Genomic DNA, 27,192 nt, shown 5'->3' on the forward strand with positions numbered 1-27,192 from the left:
ACCCCCCAACGCCCGACGACCACCTGCTCACACGGGGTCCCGAGACCCTTCGCCGTCCCAAAGACAACCGAATAACCTACGTACCATTAAATTTATTCGTACTCGATAATTTTTAGTGGGGAAAACATTATTTGTCATTAATTAAAGGATGATAAAAAATTGATTAATGAAGAACTCTTCGGTTTGAAAGCACTCAATTTGGATTTTTCGGTGATTTTTCGGGGAGGGAATGGAGCGCTCAAAGAGATTTGTCTTATAATTCATTTAGTGGATGTTAATTGTCAATTATAATGGAACGGGAGGGGAGTATGTCTATAAGGGAGTTTCTAATGGAAGTTTAAATCAATTTTTTTGTCAATTTTTGTGGGGAAACAACGGAAATCGTAATAAATTGGGTTATTCTGTATGGATAATTAATTATCGCTGAGGAATGAGGGAATTACTAAGTAAATAGTATTTAGAATGAATGAAATCGGATCGATTAAAAAAAATCCCGAGGGAAATAAAATTTCGTTTTTTTCCAATTTTTTTAAGAAGTAATAAGAATGTAAGGAGGTGTTTGAAGCAGTTGCTCTTGTAATTAATTATTTCGGCATTTAATGATTTGTTTTGATTAATGATTGGTGGAGAAAATTAGTTTAATGATGATCAGAAGGAGCGAAATCAGATCAATAGGAACATCTCACGAGAGATTTAGTCATTGGTTTTTTGTTAATTTTGTTAATGCAAGAATAGAAATGGCAGGTGTCGTCTGAGAAGATTTATTTTATAATTCATTCAGTGGATATTACTTGTCAATTGAAATCGAACGTGAAAGGAATATATCAACAAGACATCTTGCAAAGAAAATGTAATAATAATTTTTTTTATTTTTGTTATAAGGGAATTATTGAGTGGATAATATTTAAAAGTAATATCAACAAAAACATTCGTGAGGCGAATGAAATTGTGTTTTCATTCAAGAAATTGCTCTCATAATCAAAAAACGATATCTTATCATTTAATGATTTGTTTCGATTGTCGATTGTCGGAAAAATTAGTTTAAAGATGATCAGAACAAACGAAACCAGATCGATAGGAACATCTCATGAAAGTAATTTAATCGTCGATTTTTTCATTTATTTTGCCGAAAGACAAAATAGAAATGTCAAATGTCGATTGAGCAGATGTATTTCCAATAATCAATTCTACTATCATTCAATTATCCGAGCAATTATCCACAGAGTTTGGAGACTGCAAGAATCGTTACTTTAATAATAATAAGAAGAGACGAAACCAGATCTGTAGGAAAATCTCGTGGAACGGATTCAACTTAATTTTCTGGTGATTCTTGTCAGAGAAAAACAGATCTATCAGACGTCAGACGAGGTGATACCACACAAAATTGATGATCTTTACATGAATTCCTCATGATAATTGAAAAATAAGAAGATTGAAGCAGCGAAACATTTCACAAGAGAAATTCAACTATTAAATTTTCGTTGGTATTTGTTGGAGAAAGAATCAATCTTTCAAATATCATCGAAGAATATTTTCTCCATAATTTCTTATAATACTTTAGATTATTCATCACGATTAAAATGTGAGGGAATCATATCACCGGAGAAATCTCACGTAAAAATTTAATTATTCAATTTTCGTCAAATTTCTGTGCGAGAAAAAATAGAAGTGTCAGGTGTCGCTCACGAAGATTCCTCTCATAATTAATTACATTATTATTAATTATTAATTATAATTAATAACTAGAGTTGCGGGAGGTGACGGTGGGGGGAAGGGAGTCCAAGAAGGTAGACTAATTGACATTGATTTATGAGTTTAATTAAAACCAAGCGCTCTAGGTGGGGTACGGTGTTTTACAGTAGTGAGGTAGAGAGGAGAGAGGGGTTTAACAACACCTTTTAAGAGCTAAAGGCCTTTTGTCTCGAGATTTTCATGAGAATCTCAAGACTCGGGACGAAAAAGCCTCGTTTAATCTTCTATTAAATCAGGCAGAGAGAAGGGAGGGGATTTTATTCGTTAATAGAAAATTCATTGAATGTAAATTCGAGGAGGGAATGATCAATTGATAGGTTTATCTTATCATTTTTATCATGAAGAATAGATTGACATAAAAAGTGCATCCAGTATCAACAATCCCAGTCACAGTGATATATAGTTTATTTCCTATAGCAGTCAACAGCCCCTCGGGCATCTGTCTCTCTCTCTCTTTCTCTCCAGAATCGTAAAGATAAAAGCCCCGTGAGTCCTCCGAGCGAGCATATAATACTTGTTCCGTCGAAACGGATTATTAAAAACTCAATGTATAAATCATTCAGCAGTGATTTAAAAATATCACTTGAAGACGTTAATTATAACGAATTCCATGCGTCTGTAACAGTTAATTCCACTGTTTATGCAAATTGTAACGTTAGAGTACTTCCCGGGTTCAATCACAGCAACACAGCAACACTTTGAAAACCAAAACGAAGTCTTCGCCCAGTGGTCCGTCTGGGCACATCAAATGCTCAACTTAGTCAATTTTTCAAATCAATTCTCCCCTGCGGAATACTCAAGTGAATCTAATCATATCTTTCGTTCAACTCAAACTTAATCAGTTTAACTTGGTACATAAATTCTTATCAAATCAAAATAACATTTCAAACACGCATTTTGACTAAAAATATTGTTATCATTCAAATGAATGAATTTGGAAAAATAAATGATTATTCTCATCTCCATGATATTAATCAATATTCAAAAGGTCAGGGGATATTGGAATAATTACGTAAAAATTATACGTGAAAATAATTACGTAAAAATAATACGTAGAAATAATTACGTAAATAATAATTGTCATAGTGCGACGTTTTGCTAAATTATTTTAGCTTCATCAGGCTCTGGAAGATGAAATTTCAAACAAAAATATAAATAAATAATTCCAGCCATTACTTGTCGTAAGATAACCTCCAAAATCAGTGTGCACTTGGTAATAAGACGAACAATCGCAAGATTTAATGAAAGAAAAAAAATAGATTTTTCACCTGGACGGTAAACCATTCAAACTATACGGAGAGAAATTTTCTAGAAAAATTCTAGTACGAGTACTGGAAAAAATCACAATCTACCGGCTGTGAAAAACTCTAGTGCTGTTAAGGTAAAATTTCTTGGTATTTCTGGTGAAATTTCGGGGGATTTCTGTGAAATTTTCACAGAATTACGGAGAAAAATTCACGTTTTCCCCATTAAAATTTCTACTGCCAACACAGCAATTTTTCCCTGGCCGTCAGTTTGCGCCTCTTTTCCCATGCTAACACCAGAATTTTTCTAAAAAATTTTTCTCTGTGTATTTAAAAAAATGTACTTCATAGCGAACAAAGACGTCAAGATCGTATAAACAAACTGCAGAAGCAGAATCCATTCAGGATCGTATAAACAAACTGCAGAAGCCATTAAACAACAAACCGAATTAGTGTCTTAAAATTCAACTTGATGAAACAAAACATAAAATGAAATAAAAGTCGTAAATAACGTGAGTGAGCTTAATTGTGAGCTCAGGAGTATCGGCCTGTCGATACAATACTCAAACAATACTCAAACACGAAAATACACGGGTTCTTATCACGAGGAATACACGTGAACTCGGTGGGAGCCAGATTTTCCGGTCTCTTCCGGTAACTCGGTAAAATATAATGAAAGAGGAGAGGTTCAATGCTTCAAGTTAAATGGAAATTTCTGACTCTCTGGATGAAAATTCCAACGACACATTCTCCCTTGATATTGAACTTGAAGATAAGATTACGCGGATACGTACGATATGTTTACTTTTCACGTGATAAGATATGAGGAAGGAGACGATATTCCGGAGTGTAAATACCGGAACAAAAACAACATTATCCCTCCTCTCAGGAATGATGTGAAATTTTGGTGCAAATTTTAAATTAAATTTTGAAGTATTTAGAGACGTTTTCATATGCAATTGCGATCGGGGTCTTTATGGAGAAATTACATGGAGCAGTTTATGTTCAAAATTATGGGGCTTTGATGGTTTTTGACCAGAACTCTAGTGAAAAATGCAATAATTTTGGTAAAAAACCATGATATTTTCAACAAAAATGACAATATTTGTGTGGAAGACTATTTTTTGTACTAAGATCAAGTAAAATTACAATATTTCAGGTAAAAACTTCGTATTTGTGCAGATCATTTTCGGCGAGTTTAATGGAAATTCGGATTGCAATTCGATAATTGACAATTGAAAAAAAACATTGATAATTTCAGGACTCTTGGTTCTTACATAGTTGTCTTTAGAATAAGAAACTTTTCACTCAATTTCAGAAGGAATATTTATAACAATGATTATCAACACTTTTTTAATTCAAGGTTTATATTTAAACAGGCCCATTTAACGCCGAGACTAATTCAACTACTGAACAAAATCATTGCGACTAAAAATGGAAGCGAATTTCAGAAAATCACTGATTCTTAATTTCAGAACGAAAAAATCGTCAATTTAAGCACCAAATTTTCTCCAATTCAGATCAACTTCTTGGAATCAACAAAAAGGGCATTCTCCACATTATCGTTTCATCTTGTTATTCTCTGAAAACTACAGATATTTCCAAAAATTTGTCTTACTTGTCAGCCACATACGCTGATAAATATAAAATTCAAAAGTTATTTTACGTTTTATTCTTTGAAAACGAACAAAAGCGGTTTAAACATTTTCGCTACAAAAATTTCCTCTCCGTGAACCGCCGCTTCCCTCAAATTCCCAATCAATCCTGAACAATGATAAATTTCTCTGCCTCTTCCCCTGAATTTGAAACTTCGACGCTTAACCATATCTCAAATCCACTGAATAACCATCAATTAACAATCCACCAATTCCCAGTAGTTGCCCAAATGGAGAATTAACAGCTAAACCTCAAAGTTCGACAGAAAGACACCACAGACATTCTCCACTTTATAGTTTCATCTTGTTATTCTCTGAAACCTACAGGTATTTCCAAAAATCCGTCTTACTTGTCAGCCACATACACTTATAAATATAAAATTCAAATCATTTCACGTTTTATTCTTTGAAAACGAACAAAAGCGGTTTAAACATTTTCGCTACAAAAATTTCCTCTCCGTGAACCGCCGCTTCCCTCAAATTCCCAATCAATCCTGAACAATGATAAATTTCTCTGCCTCTTCCCCTGAATTTGAAACTTCGACGCTTAACCATATCTCAAATCCACTGAATAACCATCAATTAACAATCCACCAATTCCCAGTAGTTGCCCAAATGGAGAATTAACAGCTAAACCTCAGAGTTCGACAGAAAGACCTCCACAAAAACCTTTTTCATTTTCTAAGGGACGGAGGGGGCCCCAGGACAAACGTGATGAATCATGATGGAAGTATGAAGGGTTCAGATGTCCCCGGAATTAACACATTTTTTACCATCCCCCGTTCACCCCTTCAACAGCCTCTCCCCTCCCCGTGAAAAAAATCCCAGGTCCCGTCCAAGTGTCTCATAATAGCATTTTTATACGCGGATAATGGAGTCTAAAGACACGGCTGCAATGTAGCACAAAGCGTGACTGCAAGAGGCGCCTGCGGCTTCTCCCCCCTCTCGTAGGTACACAAGAGGCGAGGAGAAAGAAAAAAGGAGTGAAACCCCTCGAGTGTAAGACGGAGTGAGAGCCTCCACGAGTCTTATCCTCTCCGTTTTATTTCTCCTCCGCGAGTCCTCCCACTTCAGCTAAACACCTGAACGGATATATGCAAGAGGACAGCGGGAGGATAAGGAATAAACAAAAAAAATTGAGAGAAAGTTGCATGGGGGGAGGAAAAAAAATGAGAAAGAAAAGGCAACACGAAGCCCGCTCTGAAGGGAACTAAACTCATTTCCGAGGCATTAACCAATTACTTTTTGCGAAAGGGTGTCGGTTACCTTGCACTGCCTCCCCCTCGGGTCTCTGTAAACCACTAACCACTGGTAGTTCCTCCAGATCTGACGGCCTCTACATCGCACCCTGGAACTACCGGATCATCGGGAAATATTGGGGATGAGAGAAATCAAGGATTCACGGCTTCAATCAGAAAATTGGTAGATTAATTCAAATATTGGACTTTTGGAAACGGGCGAAAAGTCGGATTCCGGTAATTGAAATCAAGCAAATAGGGGATTGAATTGGACGATTCTCCGGTATTCAAACATCACGTTTTCAACGTCTGTTTCCGTTTCTTCTTTGCCATTGGGAGATATTGAATGCAGAGGGGTTATAACGGAAATTCAATGTGAACATTTTCTTCGGTAATTTATTTTCAGGGAGAGGTGAGTCTTTTTGTCCCCGTAATTCACAGAGGTACACAGGTACAGAGGAAAAAAGTTTCTGGTTTCCAACACCGCGGTACTGAAAACCAGAGCTGTGGTGCTCTGGTAGAAAAAAATTGAAATTTCATGGAGACGACTAGTAATTTTCGGGAGTGACATTGAGTGCAATTTAAAGGCGTGGAAGATTCATGAAATTTCAAATTTGGGGGTGGGATTTGGCATTGGGATGAGGATTCCTCAACTCATTTGAATTTTCAATGAAATTATAAATATTCAGTATCAAATTAATTGGAAATACGAGAATATATTCACCGGAATTCTTCTGAGTTCTTTTCATTTTCCTCAAATAAATAAACTGATATCTGCAGCTTTCAATGATTTTCTCACCAACTTATGAATTTTCAATAACGAATTAACACGTGATTAAAATTTCCAAGAAGTGTTCCAAATTTTTTTTGTAAAACTACAAAATTTGTTTACATTTGAGATAAAATTGTTAATTTAAAATTTTTAATTTTCATGATTTTTTTGTTTTTGTTTCATAACTCATTAGATTCTCGAATTAATTAAATGCAGTGACTTGAAAAAGTTTTTTCTGTGAGGTTGAAAGTTGAGAAAACCAGTTATTAAACCACCGGAAATTTCATTATTCAATGAAATGACAATTAATAATACCATATTGCTCACCATGTACAGCTTATAACCAGCGTTATATCGCCGAGATAAGTGTATATAACCGGGGATAGTGGAACGAGGGGCGGTACTTAGATGGCGTTGGCAGAGTTGAACATAGTCCCTTGTTGTGAATATTACATTCTCCATTGGGGTGACCCTCTCTTCCTCCCCTTACTCCACTTTAACTCGCCTCTAGTACTTGGGTATTGTAAGTGTAACCTCCGAGTCTATGGCAACGGCACAATAAGATGGCCCTTGTAATTAATTTTCGGGCAACGCTGATTAATATTTCCACTCTCTTCTTCCTTCCCTTCCCTGTCTTCGTTCTCTATTTTTTTTGTCTTTCAGATGTTTACACAAAGAAAAAAGTTTGTAATTTTCAGTGAAAATCTCATAATTGTAGGAGTCTATCGTATTGAAATTTAGCGAACAAAAAATACTGGAAATAAGAAGATAAAATTTTATTCTAAGAAGTGAAGTAAAATGAAATGAAATAAAATGAGTAAAATTTTTATTCTCTTAAAAAGTTGAATAATAATTTATAATTCTCAATACTTTTGACCAAATTTGGAATTATTGCACTTAAATTAGATTATGTTTTCTCTCATTTTAAAGAAAAATTGCTTCTTGAATTGAGAACAATATTCTTCTTGAAATGATGTTTCGCCTGTTTAAAATGAGATCTATTTATGCTTCAATAATCTCTCAAATATCCCTGAAATTTATAATTTTATTTTGATGTGAGTTATAAGTGATTTATTATCAAAACTATATTGCCGGACATCTTGACTCAATGTATGGGAAATTAATGTTCAATTTTTCCGGATTTTTTTTTTCAATTTTGTTTTGATTGGAGGGAACAATAACTAACTGAATTAATTGAATTCATAAACTTTTCAAATGAATTTTAGGTTTTCATTTTCTCGTAGATCCACTGAATCATTCAATTTTCTGGCTAAATGACTTTTTAACCTGAAAAATTGAAATCCCACCACAAAAACCACTGCCCCATAATTCCCATTAACCCCGAAGATCGAATCCTTCTCCGAACCAGAAAGGAAAAGAAAAAGATGAATAACCACGAAGTTTCGGGAGATAATAACGACACAAATGAGTTGGCGGCAAGCCTTCCAGCCTGAGAGAGAAAAACCCAACTGAAAAAAGAGGAAAATAAAGAACCCCAAAATTAAATAAAAACACAGAGAGCCAAATACGAATGAGACAATGTATTATTCCCTGTCAATTAGAAACATCATCTCATATTTATTCTTCAACGTCTTGGAACGGCCGGGGAGAGGGGGGGCGCGTGCAACTCGTTTACAACCGGAGAGAATCGTATCCCAAATGACGACCCAACACCCCTCTTAAAACTCTTTCCTCAGACCTCTCCCCACACCCCTTGAGAGGAGAGATTTACGGCAATTCGTTTTTTGCCATCGTTAAGTGCTTTCGCATTATCTCGCTGCAACTAAATACTCTATTCTGAAAGAGCCACCGATATATACCTGGTGTTATAAACAAGTACATTGTGTGTATTTATTTCTGCTACGGTTGTTCATTCGTCAGCACTCACTACTAGAAATTTTTTGGAATTTAAGCGATAGGGGTGGGTGGGGTAAAACGGACACTTTAGACTTTTTTAAAATTATTCATAACTCAGAAACCAATTGATCAATTGAGCTCAGTTTAGGCTCGTCACAAAGGGAAAAAATTATTCTTTGTATTGAAAAAAAAATTATCAAATTTTATCAACATTTCAACCCCCTATTAACATTTTAAAAAAAGTCAAAAGTGTCCGTTTTACCCCAATCTCCCCTAGGTGCTTTTGAATTTTCAATGTTTCGATTTTGAATTCAATTTAAGATTAGGTTGGTCATGAATAATTTAAAAGACTGTTTAAATGGAGATAACTGCTGACCAAAAATTCAGAAATTTCTTCAAGAAACCGAACTCGTAAATCAGATCTGAAACATATTCTGAGGAATTTTTGGAAATTTCATGGAAAATATCGTAGTACTTCTCATGAGAGTGACATTGAATCCGATTTAGGGAAAAAATGGTTATGAAATTTCAAGTTTTAGGTAAAATTCAAAGAAATTCATGAGTTTTCAGGAGCATGAATATTCAGAAACAACATGAGATGAATTTTCAATTTTTCCCTGAACTTTTTAGCTTTTTCCGAATTTTCAAGAAATAAATTCAGCCCTTTCGAACAGAAAATCAATGGAATACTTGTCTACTAAGACTCATCTTCCTGCTGCTTAAAAATTTGAAATTGCATTAAATGTCAAGCGAAATTTCGTATTTTTCTAATTTCATAATTTTTTTACCCCGCAAATCGCATTTAATGTCGCTCTTTTGGAAATGACTATTAAATGGTCCATGAAATTCCAATTTTTTCCGCATGACAAATTAGTAAAATTGTTCACTGTTGAAAAATTACACCTGAAACTTCAAGCTAATAATGTTGAAATCGTCCCTTCACGCAAAACATTTTTATAATTCACATTTCGTGATTATTCCGCGATTTCCTGAACGATTTTTCCCCAACTTTTCCCTCCGTGTAATTAAACTAATTGTCCGTATTGATTTAATTACGAGAAAAAAAGTTATTCCAATACTCTTGTTCCCCGCAATGTTTGCAACACGCACGAGGGACTAGAACCAGGAGGGAAAGAGAGACGGGAAAGACACCAGTGTCTTTTAATTATTTCGAATAACTGGTACGGCGGGGGGGACTTAATTACCTCATATTCAATTAGCCCCAAGGACAACTATCGTCTTTCAATTATTCATCATTACGGCGGCATAAGCAGGGGGGAGGGGAAACGAGGAAACCGAGCAGCCAGGGACAGACCTCTGTTACACTCACCTGAGCACTTCGCATTCCAACATTTTCAACCACATTTTTCATTTTCAAGTTCACTGTCCTAGAACGTTGGCTGAAATTTCCGGTGTACGTGGACATTTTGATCGAGGTATTCACCGAGAAAAAAAGTTGGAGAAAAATTACTAAACAAGTCAAGTGACCATGGAGTGAAATCCATTTTTAAGGTGAAACGAAACCTCTGCGCTATATGAACTTATAGAATTGTGTTTTCTCCTGCAATTATTATTTTTTATTTTTAAAACTACTTCATTGACTCAACAGTGCAAGGATCGAGTCGATAAAGTAATTTCATAGATATAAAGTAATAATTCAGTAGCGAAGTCGTCAAGCGGTTCAAGTCAATTTAGTCTTTGGTTGAGTTTTCCAGAAATATTTCCGCATTTAAGGGAGATAGCGAAATTTTCATAATAACCTTTTCTGTAGAGCGAATTGAGTGCTACTAAAAAGTTTATGAGAAAAATTTTGCTATCTTCCTTAGATTTCGAGATATTCATTGAAAGCTGGCCAATAGCCAAAATCGACTTAAACCACTTCGCTACTGAATTATAGGAGAAAACACAATTCTAAAAATTCGTGTAGACAGAGTGGTTCCGTTTCCCCTGAAGTCTTTTTCACCTCATATCAGGGAAAAAAGTGCTGGAGAAATAGTGAATTTTTCTTTGCTGGCTCGGGAAAATTTACACGGAGAAAATTATTTGGTGAATTTCACCAACTAGTTGATCAAATGTAACAACTAATTCATTGAAATTCAGAAAAGATTTTTCAATTTCATTCGACAACCATTTGTTAAATTTTCGATAAATATTCGTTAATTTTTTTGATGGAGCTGATTTAAGAATTGGTGGATCAATCGATTACAAATCGAGATACAAATCATTGCGGGATTGTCTCCAAATGTATGTATTCTCTCACCCTCCAGTTTGGTACTCAAAATTGATTAAATTTATTGAATCAGAGGTCCAAGATGGCTTTTTTCCATAGATAACACTGTTAAACATTTTTGGCTGAAACTTCCCGCGAAATGCTTGGAATTTTTTTCTCATCGAAACTGCACATATTTCGTTATTAAAAATTCGAAATTAACTAATTAGTTGTTAAATTTCACCACCTAGTGGTTGAAATTCACCAACCAATTTTCTCCGTGTACTAAACATGAGGTTAATTTGTCCCGAAACTGTAAAATTTGGATTGATATTGACAGTCCTCATTAATTGTTCAACAAAATTCTGAATTTTCGTTGGCAATATTGCTTGAAATTTCAGTGGAACTAAAATGTGATAAACATTTCCAAAAAAGTGTACCGGAAATTTCAACCAAAATTTTTTAACAATGTACATTACCAATTATTCAACTCTCCAATCAATGTTCATTAATTCCTCAAAACGGCTCTTGAAAACTGTATTCTCTCAAAAGAATTAAAATCAACATCTTGAAACCACTGCACATTGCACAATAGAAAAAAAATTACGCAACTCCAGGCATCCCCCAGCCTTCTAGTTTACACACGCGGATAATATCCGCATTACAACTGCGCACGCATCGCAGGAGTATACAAACCATCCGAGATATACCAGTTGCTACACTGAAAACAAGAACAAGCGAGTGGGGACGACGTGAGGGGGGGGGGATCTAATTAAGAGTACCCTCCTCACCCCTTACGCCTCTTGCCTCCCCTAATTTCTAATTACGATTCAACGTTGCGTATAGGTGAGCGCATGCTCCTCCACGCTCAGCAGAAAACCAGTTATTTGCATTTGAAAAGAAAATTAAAACTGTATTAAGAGAAACGAAATAGAGAAGTCAGTCAAATAATTTTATTTCCCGAATTCAGGGCAATTGCAGAAGGGAATCGTGTTTGAAATACAAACAGGGAGGGAGGGAGAAGGGAGGACTAATGAAGGAGGTGATCACGAGGTGATTAATTGTCTTCTCGTTCAACCTCTTTCAATATCGCAAAATCAGCACTGGCATCTGATCCGTTGAACCGCTAATTATTTCACAGCGAATTTACGTAATACTCGTTAACGTTAATTACGAATGAACGAAAGTAGGCGCCAAACTGGTACATGCTAGTTGGCTACTGGCACTGAAAAACCCACTGGCCATCTACAAAGCACGGACACCATATCACACTGCCGTTGAGCTGGAGTGTGGATAAATTGAAGTGGTCGGCCATATGTACAAAACTGAACGTTGATTTCCCCCGAGCAATTGGTCTCGCGATTCAATCCTCCTCTCCCCGATAAGCGTTGATTACGAATTTACAACGAGCGGAAGTGCATATCTAAGTGGGAATTGAGTGGAATTTGTAGATTGTTGAAAATTTTTGGCTGAAATTTTTGGCGAGTCACAGTTTTACTGACATTTCAGGGTATTTTTCAAATGAAAACTCAGTTTGATGATAAAAAGGAAGACTGTGGTTTAATTGGTGATTCAAGTAAATCGGGGAATCCCTGGCTTTGTGCTGCTCACAAATTTGAAACTTCACACTGTCAGAAAATTACTTGTGAAATTTCAAGTGAAAAATTTTCAGATTTTTAACAATCACTCATTCACACGAACTGTTCATGTATTTTATTATTGAAAAATCAGTTGAATTCTGGAATTTGAAAATTCAAGCAACAATTTCCCTGAATTTTCAATCCACTGACAATTCAGATGGGATTTGATGTTAAATTGAATTCAAATTCTCAACATTGAAAATTCAAGTACAACTATTACTGAATTTGTTGCGATTTCAAATAAATGATGGAAAATTTTATGGTGGAAAATTGATTGTTTATAAAGTATTTGCAGAAATGGTTCATAATTTTCAAAAAACTGCAATTTTTTAACCATTTCATCAATCTTCCTCTAAAAGAGCTTTCTTATTTTTTTTCAGATTTTTTAAATGTTTTCTAACGGTTCAAGATCGAGATTTAAATTCCGACCTGCAACGTTTAAATAACAAAAACATTGAAAAATGTCCGGAAAATTAGAGTCAAATGGGGTTCAAATAAAAGCCCCGATGTTCGACGACAAAAGTAGAAAAGCATTTCACTGGAGAAAAAATAGCTAAAGTACTTGGATATTTTTTATTCGTCACATGCACTTTAAAGATAAATTTTGAAAATAATATTGAATGGATATTGCATATTCTTCAAGATGAACAATGAAAAGAATTCAAATAGGCTAACTGATAACAATATACTGATAACAACACATATTTCATTCTGTTTTCCTTATTCTCTTTATTCTCTCCGTTCATATGAAAAAAATAACGTTTTTAAAGTTCCCATCACAATTTTTTCACAAAGTTCTCCCCTATTCGTGATTTTCTGGAACAATGCAAAAACATCAGTTATAAATTTCAACATCACTTGCGGTTGTTGAAGAATCCTCTTTGATTACTTGATAATGTTCCATGTTGCAAGTTAATTGTAATTATTTATCAAATGTCTTATTTACGTAATGCCCTCACACGACTTCGCTAAACCGAGCCTAGAATCATCGGGAATACAGCTGAATAGTGCAGCTGGCAACCGAAAAAAATGTTGAAGCAATACAATTCCACATAACATTTGAAATACTCACCACACTCATACACCCACACTAGTCCCTCCGGCGCACTTCACGATTTTCCATGGAGAAAGGGAGTGAAAACACATAGGTGAGGTGGGGAGAGGAGGATGGGTTTGAGCGCCAAGGTACTGTCGGGCTAATTAAAACCGCGGATAGTAATTAATTAAGCAGACGTCAGGAGTGCCGAGAATTCTCTGGTAGACAGGGGCTCTCAAATTCACCCCTCACCCCGTATGACTCTCACTTCCGATATTTTCATATTTCATGTGAGCTCCGGAAAAGGTAAAAAATTACCTCGAAATCCGAGAGGTCAGATAATTCGCATGTTCTACGATATGCGTTTACTATGAGGATATAAATTTACATTACGGGAAATTGAAATTGCAATGAATTAGTGAGCAGGGGGATGAGAATTGTTATTATTTTTATTTGGTAAGTGAAAATTGAAAATTATTTTTCCACCATTTTTTATCAAATGATTTTACCAAATGATCTTCAAGAAAATGAATAATGAATTTAAATTTCTCCTACTTGTAAACATCTTAAAAGACTCATTAAACAATCTATCGAATTAAAATACCTCGATACTACTTTTATTTAGAGAAATAATCAAAACGTTCAATTCTCCAACAGTGTATTTTCACATTTCACGTGAACTGCAGAAAAAAAAATAAAAAAAATGTCTCAAAAATCGAAGAAGTGAAATAATTCATACCTACGAAATTCCATTGCATTAAGGATAGAAATCTCCATTACAGGAAAATCGAAATGGCAATGAATAAGTGAGTCGAGGGATGAGAATTCTACAAAAAATATATATATATCTCCCGACAAAGGTGGACCAATTTGTCGAAGTGATTCGTATCGTCAAGAGGGAGGGGAGGAGAGGTGGGGGAAAACGATTTTTCAATTATCCCTGATCAAATAGTTCATCCAATTATCTAAAAGCCGTGTGACCTCGCTTGCGCCATAGTATGATTCCTACATCCGGCCAACTCGTTCTGATTGAGCTTATAGCAATTAATGTTATTGCTTGGGGCAGGCCAGACAACATATATACAACATGCCTCTCGGTGCTCCTGCGCTCTCCTGTACTCATGTGTTCCTTGCCTATCCGTCGCGTTCTCTCTATCCCTCGTATTTCGCAATCGAACATCTCGTTGCCCGCGAGAAACCCCTCGCTGGGGGTGCACCAGTGGAGATGAGAGGGTTGGAGGATGATACAAGAGAATATTGATGTGTATCCTGATGGCGTGTAATCCAGTTATTTAAAATTATAATCCGTTATCGAGGAATTTATCTGGATCTGTTTGGAATGAACATGCGGAATCGATCGATTTTCTAATCTCTGTTTAGGACACGTAGGGGTAAAACGAGACTATCTTGATGAATTTGGTGCCGTTTGTAGGTCATAAAAATCAGTAGCGAAGCGGTAAAACGGTTCAAGTTGATTTTTAGCCCTTAACTGAGTTTTCGAGGAGTATCTCTAAATTTAAAGGAGATAATGAAATTTTTGTAATGATCTTTTATGTGGGGCGAAGTGAGGGCTGACAAAACTGACAAATGACAAAAAATTTACTCTCTCCGTTAGACTTTGAAATATTCATTGAAAAATGGCCAATAGACTAAAATCAGTGTACCACTTCGCCACTGAAATATGTTTGCATAAACACGAAATACGTTGAATTTTACTCTCACAATTTCTAGATATTGAAAATTTATATAATTAATTTTACTCTATTTGATGTAAATAGAACAATTCAGTAGCGAAGTGGTAAAACGGTTTAAGTCGACTTATCTCCCAGTTGAGTTTTTGAAGAATATTTCCGAATATGAGGGAGATAGTGAAATTTTCGTAATGTCATTTGTTGTAGCTCTCAATCGGTTCTACAAAAAAGATTATAACAAAAATTTCGCTATCTACCTTAAATTCCGAGATATTCATTGAAAACTGGTCAATAGTCAAAATTGACATGTACCGTTTCACCACTTCGCTACTGCGTTTTAGATTTTTGTCCACTGGAGGTGCGGTGAAATGGTATGATTTAGGTGAATTTTGTAGCATTTTTTAGGTAATAAAAATAGCCCAAAAATGGCGTCAAATTCGGTGAATATTACTGTTTCAATCTCTAGATATTGACAATTGAAATATTTGCTGTTAATCTACTCTATGTAAGTAGAACAAAAATTTTCATTTTAGGATTTAGGCGTATTTGGTCTCATTTTTTAAGTCACAAAAATATCTTAAAAGTGACGTCGAATTAGTCTCATTTTACTCTATCAATCCCTCGATACAGACCATCAAAATCATCTGTTTCACTTTGTGCACTAAGAAAAATATTTGTAATATCTGAAACATATTTAATTGAGACAAGTAATATTTCTTCAATCACTTAATTCTGGAGTCTGATGCTTTAAAATATTCTCGTAGTCAAATATGATTTTGCCGCAAATGAATTCCCTCAAATCGAATAAAAGAGTCGTCAATCTTTAGGTATTTATTCTTTTCATGATTTTTGTATGCACTTCCAATGATTCGATATGTAATATATTCATGATGTACCGCGAAACCATAGTGATAAATGAGAATTTATTCGAGTTCCGTGAAGTACAAACATTCTGAGTTTCAACACTGATAGAATGATTCATTTATTCCAAACGAGATTCGTTAACTATTAACGAATGGTTCACTTGAATGACGAAAGTCAAGTCCAACACGGCTCCTCAAATATACATTCGTTAACTATTAACGAATGAACATTCGGTGGGACCGAATAGACCTACCCTCCAACCAAAATCCATTCGTTAACAATAACTAATCCGTTCTATCAGTGAAGCCATTGAAAAAAAATTACTCCTCTCAAGTGAATATAGTGTACATATCAGGTAATTGTGTTCTCAGTGTAAATAAAAAAAAAATTCTATTTCATTCTCGAGAAAAGTGAGATAAAATGAATCCATCCGTATTAATTTGGGCTCATTTTTTGGCTCATAAAAATATCTCAAAAATGTCGCAAAATTAATCGAAATCCGCTCTGTCAATCTTGCCCTATTGGCACCCGAAATAATCAATTTTATTCCCCTCGTCCCAAAAAGTCGAATAAAATCAACTCATTCCCCCCTCCCCCCTTCCCGGCAGTAAATAAAATCCCAAGTGAAAAATCACGTGAAAATAACCACCATAAATCTCCTCAACATTACCCCATACACTGCCCACCTCAAACCATCTCATAATAGGCATGTACCGGGGTATCCTAGAAACCCTTTACCCAGGACGCATTATATCACCCAGGGTCCATTTTGCACGGAGGGCCAATCGTTAACTAACTCTACAACATAGTCGGCCAACTCCTCCTCCTCCTTTTCGTTTTCAGCTTCACGTCCTCTCCACAAAGTAACCCCCCCTCTCCCCCGCCACCCTTCTCTTCCTGCTTGAGAGTAGTCCATTAGCTCCTTGTATTATTGCAAACCCTCCCCTCCCCCTCACTTCCCAGGCCCCCATACATGCACTTACAAAAATCGTTAATTCTTCAGGGAGGAAAATTATTAAAGTCATTAAGCACTTTGCAGATTTCCTCGTAATTCCAAAACTTATTTTACGATCCCTCATCAGTAATAACGCGGGTGGAGAAAAAAAAGGTCGGGAGTAATGAAAATAATAATTTATGAATAAAGTTTTTGATGACTATGGCTGTGAGAATAATGAGGCGCGAGGTAAACGAGTAGTGTCAGATCTTGTTGTGAGTTGAGGACCTGGAAATGCAACCAGGACCTGGATAATATATGGTAACGGAACACCTAAGTAAGAGCCATGGGTTTATGCACCTCCTCTTCACAGTGATACAGCCCCTTCACCAATACGGGGAGAATGATTTGTTCGTGTGTGGAGAAGCCACGAGAGTTGCCAACCACGTGTAGTGGTGCGTTACCTGGACGTGAATACTGGGGGATAGCCAGAGGCCAGCTAACGTTTATAATATTAACGCTAATGGACTACCTTATACCTTATATATACATCGTGCTTGGTCTCTCTCGCTCGCCCGGCGACGTTACTCCTCCGTACTAGAACTACCATTCTCCACTTCGAACACCAAAGTACGGGATAATATTCATGGATGTATATGCGAGCTAATGCACCAAGGCGGACCAGCGGAGTAATAACGGATAGTCGTATCGATGTACTCAAGTTCACTTGTGACTATGTTATTATTCGATGTCTGGGTGCTGCTAAAATAGTGCCGATTGAGACATTACACTGGTGGAAAATTAGTACTGGCAATTCAAGTAAAAAATCTTAAAATTTTAACACTCGTTTATACGAAATTTTTTCGGATTTTGCTATTGAAAAAGCTGTTGAATTCTGGAGGGTTCAACAGAATTGAAATTTTCAGGTACATATGATAATGAAAATTATCAAATAATTCAAAATTCAAGCCATAATTTCCCTGAATTTTCAATGTTGAAAATTTTCTACTTAAATTTACGATTTATCATTTCACTGGAGCTAAAAGTGTCCTGCTTTCAAATTACCTGTCACGTCATAATTAATTATTTAGACGCCCTTGCAAGAGACTCTTTGGAGAATTTCTGGAACTATATATCAATTCTTGATAAATCTCAGATTGATAAACCATACATTCACCGGAATGATTTCCCGGCGAATTCATCAGAGTAATTGAATATGTGTCATTCAAGATGGACTGAATTTTAGAGAGGGCATTAAATATCGAGAGCTCAATGGATATTAATCATGACCTCATGAACTTTTATCTGCACCTCAAAACAATTGACTCAATCTTGCGCGCAGGAAAATGTTTTATGTGAATTAATAAACTGAATCAAATACAGTGTATTCAATTCAAATAAACCGTTTTTATAGGCGTCAACATTGCTGGATTCAGCTCCTACACAATAAAAAAATCTGTCTTTGAAATTCCGAATAAAAAAAATCAACATTCAAGCCGAGTCCTGAAATTTCCAGGTTTCCACTGTTAATTAACGAAAAAATAGTGAATATTCCTCATACATGCAGAGAATATTTTGATAAATGGCTGCAACCAGCTGTTAAAACCGTGAATCGACATGAATTATTAAGTGCAGAAAATTGTTACAGAAATAAAACGATAAGCGATTTCCAAATTTAAATAATTATTAACATTTACGATGTTATTCATTTCCATGGACGATAATAATAGGATAAATAATAAGATGATGGAAAAGTTTAAACAATACTATTTTATTGTCACATCGCGGCGTTTCGCTGGCAATTCCAACTTCCTCAGGCTCTCGACAAATCTAGTACATAGTCACAATAAAGTCTGTGTCGAGTATTCGTAACATATTGAATTACTAAAAATTGCGAAAACCACATCAGCAATACAGACTTGTTGTTCCAAACTTGCTGCTCCGTATCCTTGGTTGTTGCGATTTTTGCAGTTTTTAATTAATCAATATGTTGCGAATACACGACACAGATTCTATTAAAGTTTAGTGTGACTATGCACTAGATCTAACTAATGTTCAACTATCAATTGTCAAAACCCTCAAAATGCTTGACCTTTTCGGGGCTAGTATTTAGAGAGTGTTGAAAGACTACGGTAAAAAGAAGCTTTAAAAGACTTCGAATTGAACAACCGCTCAAACAATGATATTGTGATACTATCATTATTCAATGTGCATTATTAATCCAAAAACATAATTTATTGGAACGTTACTGGAGACATTTTACCAGTAGCATCAAGGAAATAAACTATTCTATTCACTGCCACTTTCACTTTTCAAAAGTTTGAATAAAAAAAACCGTCGCAAATTTCCGTCCGCATTTCCCCCTCATTTTTCACCGCACGCCTAACGCGATTTATTAATAAAATTCCCAACGTCACACTGAAGAAAACGGGGGAGTGCGCCGACCCCAACTGAAGGAACGTCGAGAGGGATGGTATGGGGTGTATAGCGCCGGTGCAGCTGAAAACGACGTGGCACTTAACTTTTAATTAATATTATATACCTAATTAGCCCGTCGGGCAGAAGTACAGTGCAAAAGGAGGGATAGAGGCAGCACAAGTAGCGGGAGGGGAGGGAGTTCAGGTGGGTTTTGTGTATTAATTTAATTTTCAATCTCACGGGGTAATTCTTGGCACAACGCTAGTTTTAATCAACCTTCTCCCATCCACATACACTCGAGAGGGGCGGGAGGGAGGAAGGGGTGGAGAGGGGATGGTGGATGCTGAGAGGGTTTAGAAAATTACTGAGAAGCGACTGCTGAGTGCGGGAGAGGGGAGGGAGATCTGCAAGGCCAATAAAAACCGGCAATAAAAAGTGCCCCTTAGGAGGCGATCCCTCTCCCCTACCGCCCACCCCTCCCCCGCCCCAATTCTCTCTCGCTCACCTACAAAACCCCGGGATTAACTCTAATCAAATATTTACATTTTAATTCGGACGGGGTGTATGCGTGGCATATACGCGCTGGGGGCGCACTAGACGCTGTTTTCTCTCCCCCTGCTACCTTCTCTCTTGTGCGCGACCCTTTACGATCCCGCGTCTCGTCGTTTAATTGCAAATTGCCTGGGCATCTAGTATACTGCACTAGTGTATCATGTATTCGACGGGTGAGGGGGAGAACCGGTTGATACGATCGAAATTACTGTTGAATGAGGAAGTTTATAAGTTGGTCATTTTGGCAGAGAAAAAACTTTTGTTTTTAGGAATTTTGGTTCCTTAGGTTTTAGGGATTGTTGACAGTAGAAAAAAAAATTATTGGTGCAATCCCGAGCCTGTAAGTGATGGTAGTAGGATTGAATCAAGTCGAGAATCTACTCATTTCAAGTCCATTTCATCGGGTGGATCGGGTATCTAAAGAAAAGGTCGTGTAGAGCTGGCGACTTGCTGCAAGTAGGAAGATGGCAGTGTCTATTCGCACGCTCCATGGTCAATTTTATTTTATTTTATTTGAGAAGTAAAAATTGAGGGTCCACGATCTCCCATATATCCACGGTAGAAATTACCTTGAATCCACGGGAAAACGTCCCGTATATCCACGGTCAAAGTTACCGTGGAGCGTGTGAACAGACACTGCCTAGGAAGATACTTGAATATGTCATCTTTCCTACTTGAATCAAGTATTTTTCCTATTCATATTAATTGTCTTTCTTATTTGAATCAAGTATCATCCCTATTCGAATCAATTGTCTTCCCTATTGAAGCTCAATTGATAAATCTATCTCTGAGTTATAAATATTTTTTAAAACGTCAAAAGTCCCCATTTTACCCTACCCTCTTCTAAAAAATGTATGTATTATTATTAGGAAATTGACGAAAAAATGAAGACAAGTAATTTCACCTCCAACATGAATCATTTCGTTACTCGACAAAACGTAAAATATTCTCCACGGAAACTATCTTTCATTAAATTATATTTCCTTTCCCGATTACGCTTCCGACAGGAAAATTCGCCGCGACAGAATCACCAACAAAAACAACGCATAACAGCATAATAATTAAAGCAATAAATAACAGAAAAATCTAGGCAAAGTTTTCAGTATTCTGTCGTCAGCTGACAGCTGTCACTGAAAAAAAAGACAAACGACGATGAAAAAAACATAATCTAACATATCTTCGAAATGCAATCGTGTGACGCCATTATATCCCACCTCGAGTCTGACGTACCCCAGTATGTCGCGCAGGTGGAACGAATCGTTGGGGTTCTTCGCTGACCAACGGCAGGTAGACCAGTTCACTTTACGAGGCGACGCACAAGCTGTCTCCAACCTGCTTTTCCCAGGGCATTCAGTTGTTTATACGTTTCTCAGCCTGTTGAACGACTTTTTTCTCGTGTCCTCTGAACCCCTTCGACCCCCGTTTACACGCCTCTAAAATATTATCCCATGGTGTAATGTCTATTTTATCATCTTCAAAAGAACGCAAATGGGGAAGAATTACCGGCGAATGCTCCAGACGTTGCAATTGCTCTATCAACATTTTTACACTCGAAAAAAAATTACTTCTGATCAGTAGAAAAAGTACCTCTACCTAACACCAAGGCGTTTCTGGGGGAAAGGCAAATTTTGTACTTCCTCGGAGTGGCAAAAGAACTGGATGCAAGTATTGCAGACAAATCATGATTCAAAAACTTATGAACCAAACATTTTTTCCACTATATCATGCACGGGAATTTCTGAATAGACGAGATAAAACTGTCTTGTTGTAATTAATGAGTTTTTTGTCAATTGTTCCATAAAAATTTGAAGTGTATTGTTAATAGTTCGAAGCTACCACAACATCTGTAGACAGTTCACATGGCCTCATGTTTATAACAAGAAATATGTATGCAAATTGAACTGTAATTGTTCAGAAATGCTTAAATAAATAAAAAGAACTGGAACCCCTGCACGGGGCTATGAGATCTCATTAGCTTCATTCAATCTACGATAATTCCTGAGATTTGGGAATATTTTTCTCATCCCGAGGGACTGTAAATCAAGAGGCAATTAGCGCACAGTCAGTTAAATCATCGCGCATGATTTACCCGGACCCGCGGGCCGCGAGGGGATCGCGTACAATGGCGAATGGGTCGAGCCAAAAATTTTAGCGAACAGCTTTAAGTGGTGCATAGTGCCGTGTTATTTTAACTTTTTAGCATGCTAAATATTTGGATGTTATCCAAGGTACCCTGCTAGAGTGTAGAGTGCCGTTTGGGCCGTTATTGAACATCAGAGAGTTGTCTCAAAATTTATGGGACAGTTATAGAATCTTATTATTTACTCGTCTAAATAATTCGCAACTCTAAAGATCTGGCGTTAATTTTTATTTTTTCGTCATTTACTGTTTATTGTCCAGATTATTGTACTGGACTCAACTGTATTTCGTTTGTTTAATTCAATGGTGTTGAATGCTGCAGTTCATGCCAGAAAGATATTTCATCCCAAATTTATGTCGGAATTAAATTTTTCTGTCTTTTTTAGTGTCATCTCATAGAACTATCAATTTCGTAATTTTATCACACAATTTTTGGAACATTAATATGTACGTTGAGAAAAAATGAGAAATCTTTTGTCGTGTTGAATTAATTAACTTGTGGTCAACAAGAATGTTTCCAATTTTCGAATTCTTCTCGAGATATTTCTGATGATCACGACAAAAATTTACTTTTTCTGAAAGATATTAAATTTCCTTCTATGAAGTTCATTAACTTCCCTGATCATCGTTCCATCTTTAACAATATAAAAAATCTAATTACGTTTGAACATTCAAATCGTATGTTCCCAGCCTTTAATTTAGTTTCTGTTTTGTTCTTCTCATTGCAAACTACTAGAACATTGTGTATGTCATATGTAAACACCCGGCTGAAGGCCCTCGGGCAGTCGCAAGCTTGCTTGCGACGTATTCTGTTAAAAATAAAAGAAACGGAAATAACAATGAATCATAATATTTGGGAATTGTTTTCCTCCTGTCTAGTGACACGAAAGACATTTGGAAATTTCGATTGCATTATTTAACCTCGATATCCCTCTTTTCAATTAATTTAACAGTCAGGAATATATTTACCAAAATTATATGAACCTGACGAGACTAGAAGAGTATTCACCAGCGGAAAATTCAGTTCAAGGGTTTTTTAAAGATGTGCGAGTCAAACATTCACATGTAGAAATGTTTTTCAAGTACGAAAAGTTTGCACATGAGTTAGCAATATTTTGACTCCTCTAGATGTGCCTAAATCGCAATTTCCGCTGGCAAATCTTTCGCTAGTGTCAGCTGCATCCAAATTTTCCTAATTCCTATCGATTTTCCTTAATTTTTCAACCGAATTGTGAATTTTTAATCACGAAATTTCACTGGAACTATCACTTGATAAAAATGAACAAGACAAAGAATTATAACAGTCCAATAAAAAAATACGAAGAGTTACAATTTTCCCTACATGCAGATGAAATTGAAACTGGCAGAATATTCGCGGATTAGAAGATGCAATTTCGGGAATTTTTAAGGGTGTAAGCATCGAACAATCATATGCACAACTGTTTTCCAGTGTGACCGCGACTTGATCCCTGACTTGAAAATATTTTCACACCCCTAGATTCGCCCAAATCGTATCTTTTGCTGGCGAGTCTTTGCCTAGCTTCAGCTTTACTCCACCCGTGAACTCAAATTCAAACGCCAATTTCCATCAAATTTTCCCCCCTTTCTCAGAACAATTTTCCTAGAAATTCTGCATGCAACTGGGTCAGCCATCAAAAACTAATCGCACAAGATGTCCACTGCGAAATCAATTCATCTCAAATCGATTCCTGGCACCGTCAGCACCAAACACTTCCACACATTGAAATTTTATCCACTCACCCCCCCATATCTGTTATTGTAGCAACTGGCGGGCTGGATAAGTGCCTAATTACGTGACCGATGCTATCGGCACACGTTACCGATATGGAACTTGAAACTAATTGGAATACCGATAGCTCAACTTCAAAGGGGTATTATGTAAATATCCGAGGTAACCCGAACTAATGCAAAAGGCATTTAGCGATAACATTGTGGATCCGAGTGTAAGACTGTTTCCTGATGCAATTCCCGGGAAACAAAATACACGAGTGCCTCATAAGCGGGTGGCCCGACTTTTATATCTGCCGATGATTTCAAGCCAACGATCCAAGTTTTTGGCAGTACGCCAGCATGAATTATTATCCTAGACTACGTAATCGCACGAACTACTCTCAGAAGCTTTTCGGATTAATTCACCTTCGATCCCTCCCGCCCTGCCCCCCTCGCGAAACAACAATACGAGAATAATGGAACAACGAGCGAAGAATGCGGAAAAATAACAAGATCATCTGATCAAGAGGTGTTTGAGCACGTGGCTCAAGAGGTAGAGGCGCCTGCGTGTTGACACCGGGACACGAAATAGAAATTTCTTGCCGTGTACGGCACAACTCCCGGTGTTTACGCGCACTCAGTCGTTCGGCAGACGAGCCGCACGTCGGAGTCGCATGCAATTCCCGATTTCCCACTCGAAATTTCAAAAATTTTACGATCTGGCGAATATCAACGTATGAATAGAGTGAAATGCTTCTTAAATAATGAATATCCCGGGACCAAACGATGCTATTTGGATAAATCAGGGCTCATTTTGAAGTCTCGAAAAAAACCTTCAAAATAAAAGAAAAATCTGGGAAATTCACTCAGCCGATCTCGAGTTATTGAAGATTAAAAACAGCTCACTTTACTTCGGTTTTTTCAGTTAAATGGAATTTCTAACTCACCTTGTGACACATACGTAGTCCCTTGCCCCACGATTTCCCCCTAATTCCACCGATCAAATGATCTCGAATTATCACAACAGACCAGAACTCCCCTCGTTCTAGTTCACCGTTAATCACCACAATTTAATTAAACTCGAATGAGTTTCACTTATTGCAATTTCATTGAAATATTTAATCGCAGCACGATCGATCACAGATAATGCCACAAACTGAATTTCCTCGACGCACGTTGCAACTCCTCCAAACGAATATCGTAATTAAGCAGTTACCCCCGATGATTCATAAGCCATCGATCATGGAGAACTGGCGATAATAGCGGACTCATCAGATCTGTCAAACGCCGCGTCAGTAGAACAGTTCCCTGTCCTCAGACCCACAGCCCGATCTCCATCCGCAGGTATTTGAGTAGAAACAGACAGTGATGATCAGCCAAGTCTCTCGCATTATCCCAACGACACTGTCAATCGTCAATTCCCCGGTAAAACACCTCCAACGAATCGATAATTCACCTCTCCAGTTTAATCAGCAATCAGTGTCAACACTTGAGTCATTAATCGACTATTAAATCCACTGGAAATATCGATGATGATGATTTACTGACGTTTAGAACGTGACGGTAGAAAACGCACGCGGTAACAACCGATAACACCGAGTGGGATTAAACACTAGCGTTCGGATCTGCTCGGTACGACGGCAGACGAGCGAGTGCCACTGGGGGAGATACCCCCACCCGTTCACCCGCAGTATCGCGGGGGGGGGNCCTGCCCCCCTCGCGAAACAACAATACGAGAATAATGGAACAACGAGCGAAGAATGCGGAAAAATAACAAGATCATCTGATCAAGAGGTGTTTGAGCACGTGGCTCAAGAGGTAGAGGCGCCTGCGTGTTGACACCGGGACACGAAATAGAAATTTCTTGCCGTGTACGGCACAACTCCCGGTGTTTACGCGCACTCAGTCGTTCGGCAGACGAGCCGCACGTCGGAGTCGCATGCAATTCCCGATTTCCCACTCGAAATTTCAAAAATTTTACGATCTGGCGAATATCAACGTATGAATAGAGTGAAATGCTTCTTAAATAATGAATATCCCGGGACCAAACGATGCTATTTGGATAAATCAGGGCTCATTTTGAAGTCTCGAAAAAAACCTTCAAAATAAAAGAAAAATCTGGGAAATTCACTCAGCCGATCTCGAGTTATTGAAGATTAAAAACAGCTCACTTTACTTCGGTTTTTTCAGTTAAATGGAATTTCTAACTCACCTTGTGACACATACGTAGTCCCTTGCCCCACGATTTCCCCCTAATTCCACCGATCAAATGATCTCGAATTATCACAACAGACCAGAACTCCCCTCGTTCTAGTTCACCGTTAATCACCACAATTTAATTAAACTCGAATGAGTTTCACTTATTGCAATTTCATTGAAATATTTAATCGCAGCACGATCGATCACAGATAATGCCACAAACTGAATTTCCTCGACGCACGTTGCAACTCCTCCAAACGAATATCGTAATTAAGCAGTTACCCCCGATGATTCATAAGCCATCGATCATGGAGAACTGGCGATAATAGCGGACTCATCAGATCTGTCAAACGCCGCGTCAGTAGAACAGTTCCCTGTCCTCAGACCCACAGCCCGATCTCCATCCGCAGGTATTTGAGTAGAAACAGACAGTGATGATCAGCCAAGTCTCTCGCATTATCCCAACGACACTGTCAATCGTCAATTCCCCGGTAAAACACCTCCAACGAATCGATAATTCACCTCTCCAGTTTAATCAGCAATCAGTGTCAACACTTGAGTCATTAATCGACTATTAAATCCACTGGAAATATCGATGATGATGATTTACTGACGTTTAGAACGTGACGGTAGAAAACGCACGCGGTAACAACCGATAACACCGAGTGGGATTAAACACTAGCGTTCGGATCTGCTCGGTACGACGGCAGACGAGCGAGTGCCACTGGGGGAGATACCCCCACCCGTTCACCCGCAGTATCGGGGGGGGGGGCGGAGGGGCTCGTGGAGGGGAGCAGATAGAAGTGAGAGCGACGGGGAGGACGAGAGAGTGCACGCAACGACAGCTGGGGGGGTCGTTCGGGGGGTGGGGCATAGCGGCGCGGTGTCTACCCCACCCGCGGGTTTTGTTCCCCTCTAGTCCTTTCGATCACTCCGCGTTTCATTGCCCCCCACCCCGCAAGGGGTTGGTTCTGTCTCGGTTTAGCACACTGCGGTTGTGGGGGTCTCCTGCGAGGAGTGCAACATTTTCGAGAGACAACGGTATGTCTGTTAATTGAACGACTCGCGTGCAGATCGGATTACTTATTTTCTTCTGGGGCGAGGGGTGCAATGATGTTGGATTTTTCCGAAAATTTTGGGGGCATCTCGGGGAATTCTTATCGAGTGATGGTTTCTTTGGAATTCCAAGTGATTTCGTCCATGGAAATTCACAATTCGATGAAATTGTTTCATCCTTTAATGGTCAATTAATTGTGATAAC

The 27,192-nt window shown here is 37.6% G+C and overlaps 1 protein-coding gene across 1 annotated transcript in view; it reads right to left on the minus strand.

The window, feature by feature from the left end:
- LOC107040211 (LIM/homeobox protein Lhx9) overlaps positions 1–25,365 on the minus strand; it is a 132,250-nt gene extending 106,885 nt beyond the window's left edge. Inside the window, exon 1 of the mRNA XM_015260180.1 lies at positions 24,680–25,365. The gene's annotated coding sequence lies outside the window, so the exon portion shown is untranslated. The remainder of the gene's footprint in view (positions 1–24,679) is intronic.
- Between the last annotated feature and the right edge of the window lie 1,827 nt (positions 25,366–27,192).

This window comes from Diachasma alloeum, unplaced genomic scaffold (assembly GCF_001412515.2).
Source record: "Diachasma alloeum isolate Michigan unplaced genomic scaffold, Dall2.0 Dall_scaffold_00325, whole genome shotgun sequence".
NCBI classification, from domain to species: domain Eukaryota; kingdom Metazoa; phylum Arthropoda; class Insecta; order Hymenoptera; family Braconidae; genus Diachasma; species Diachasma alloeum.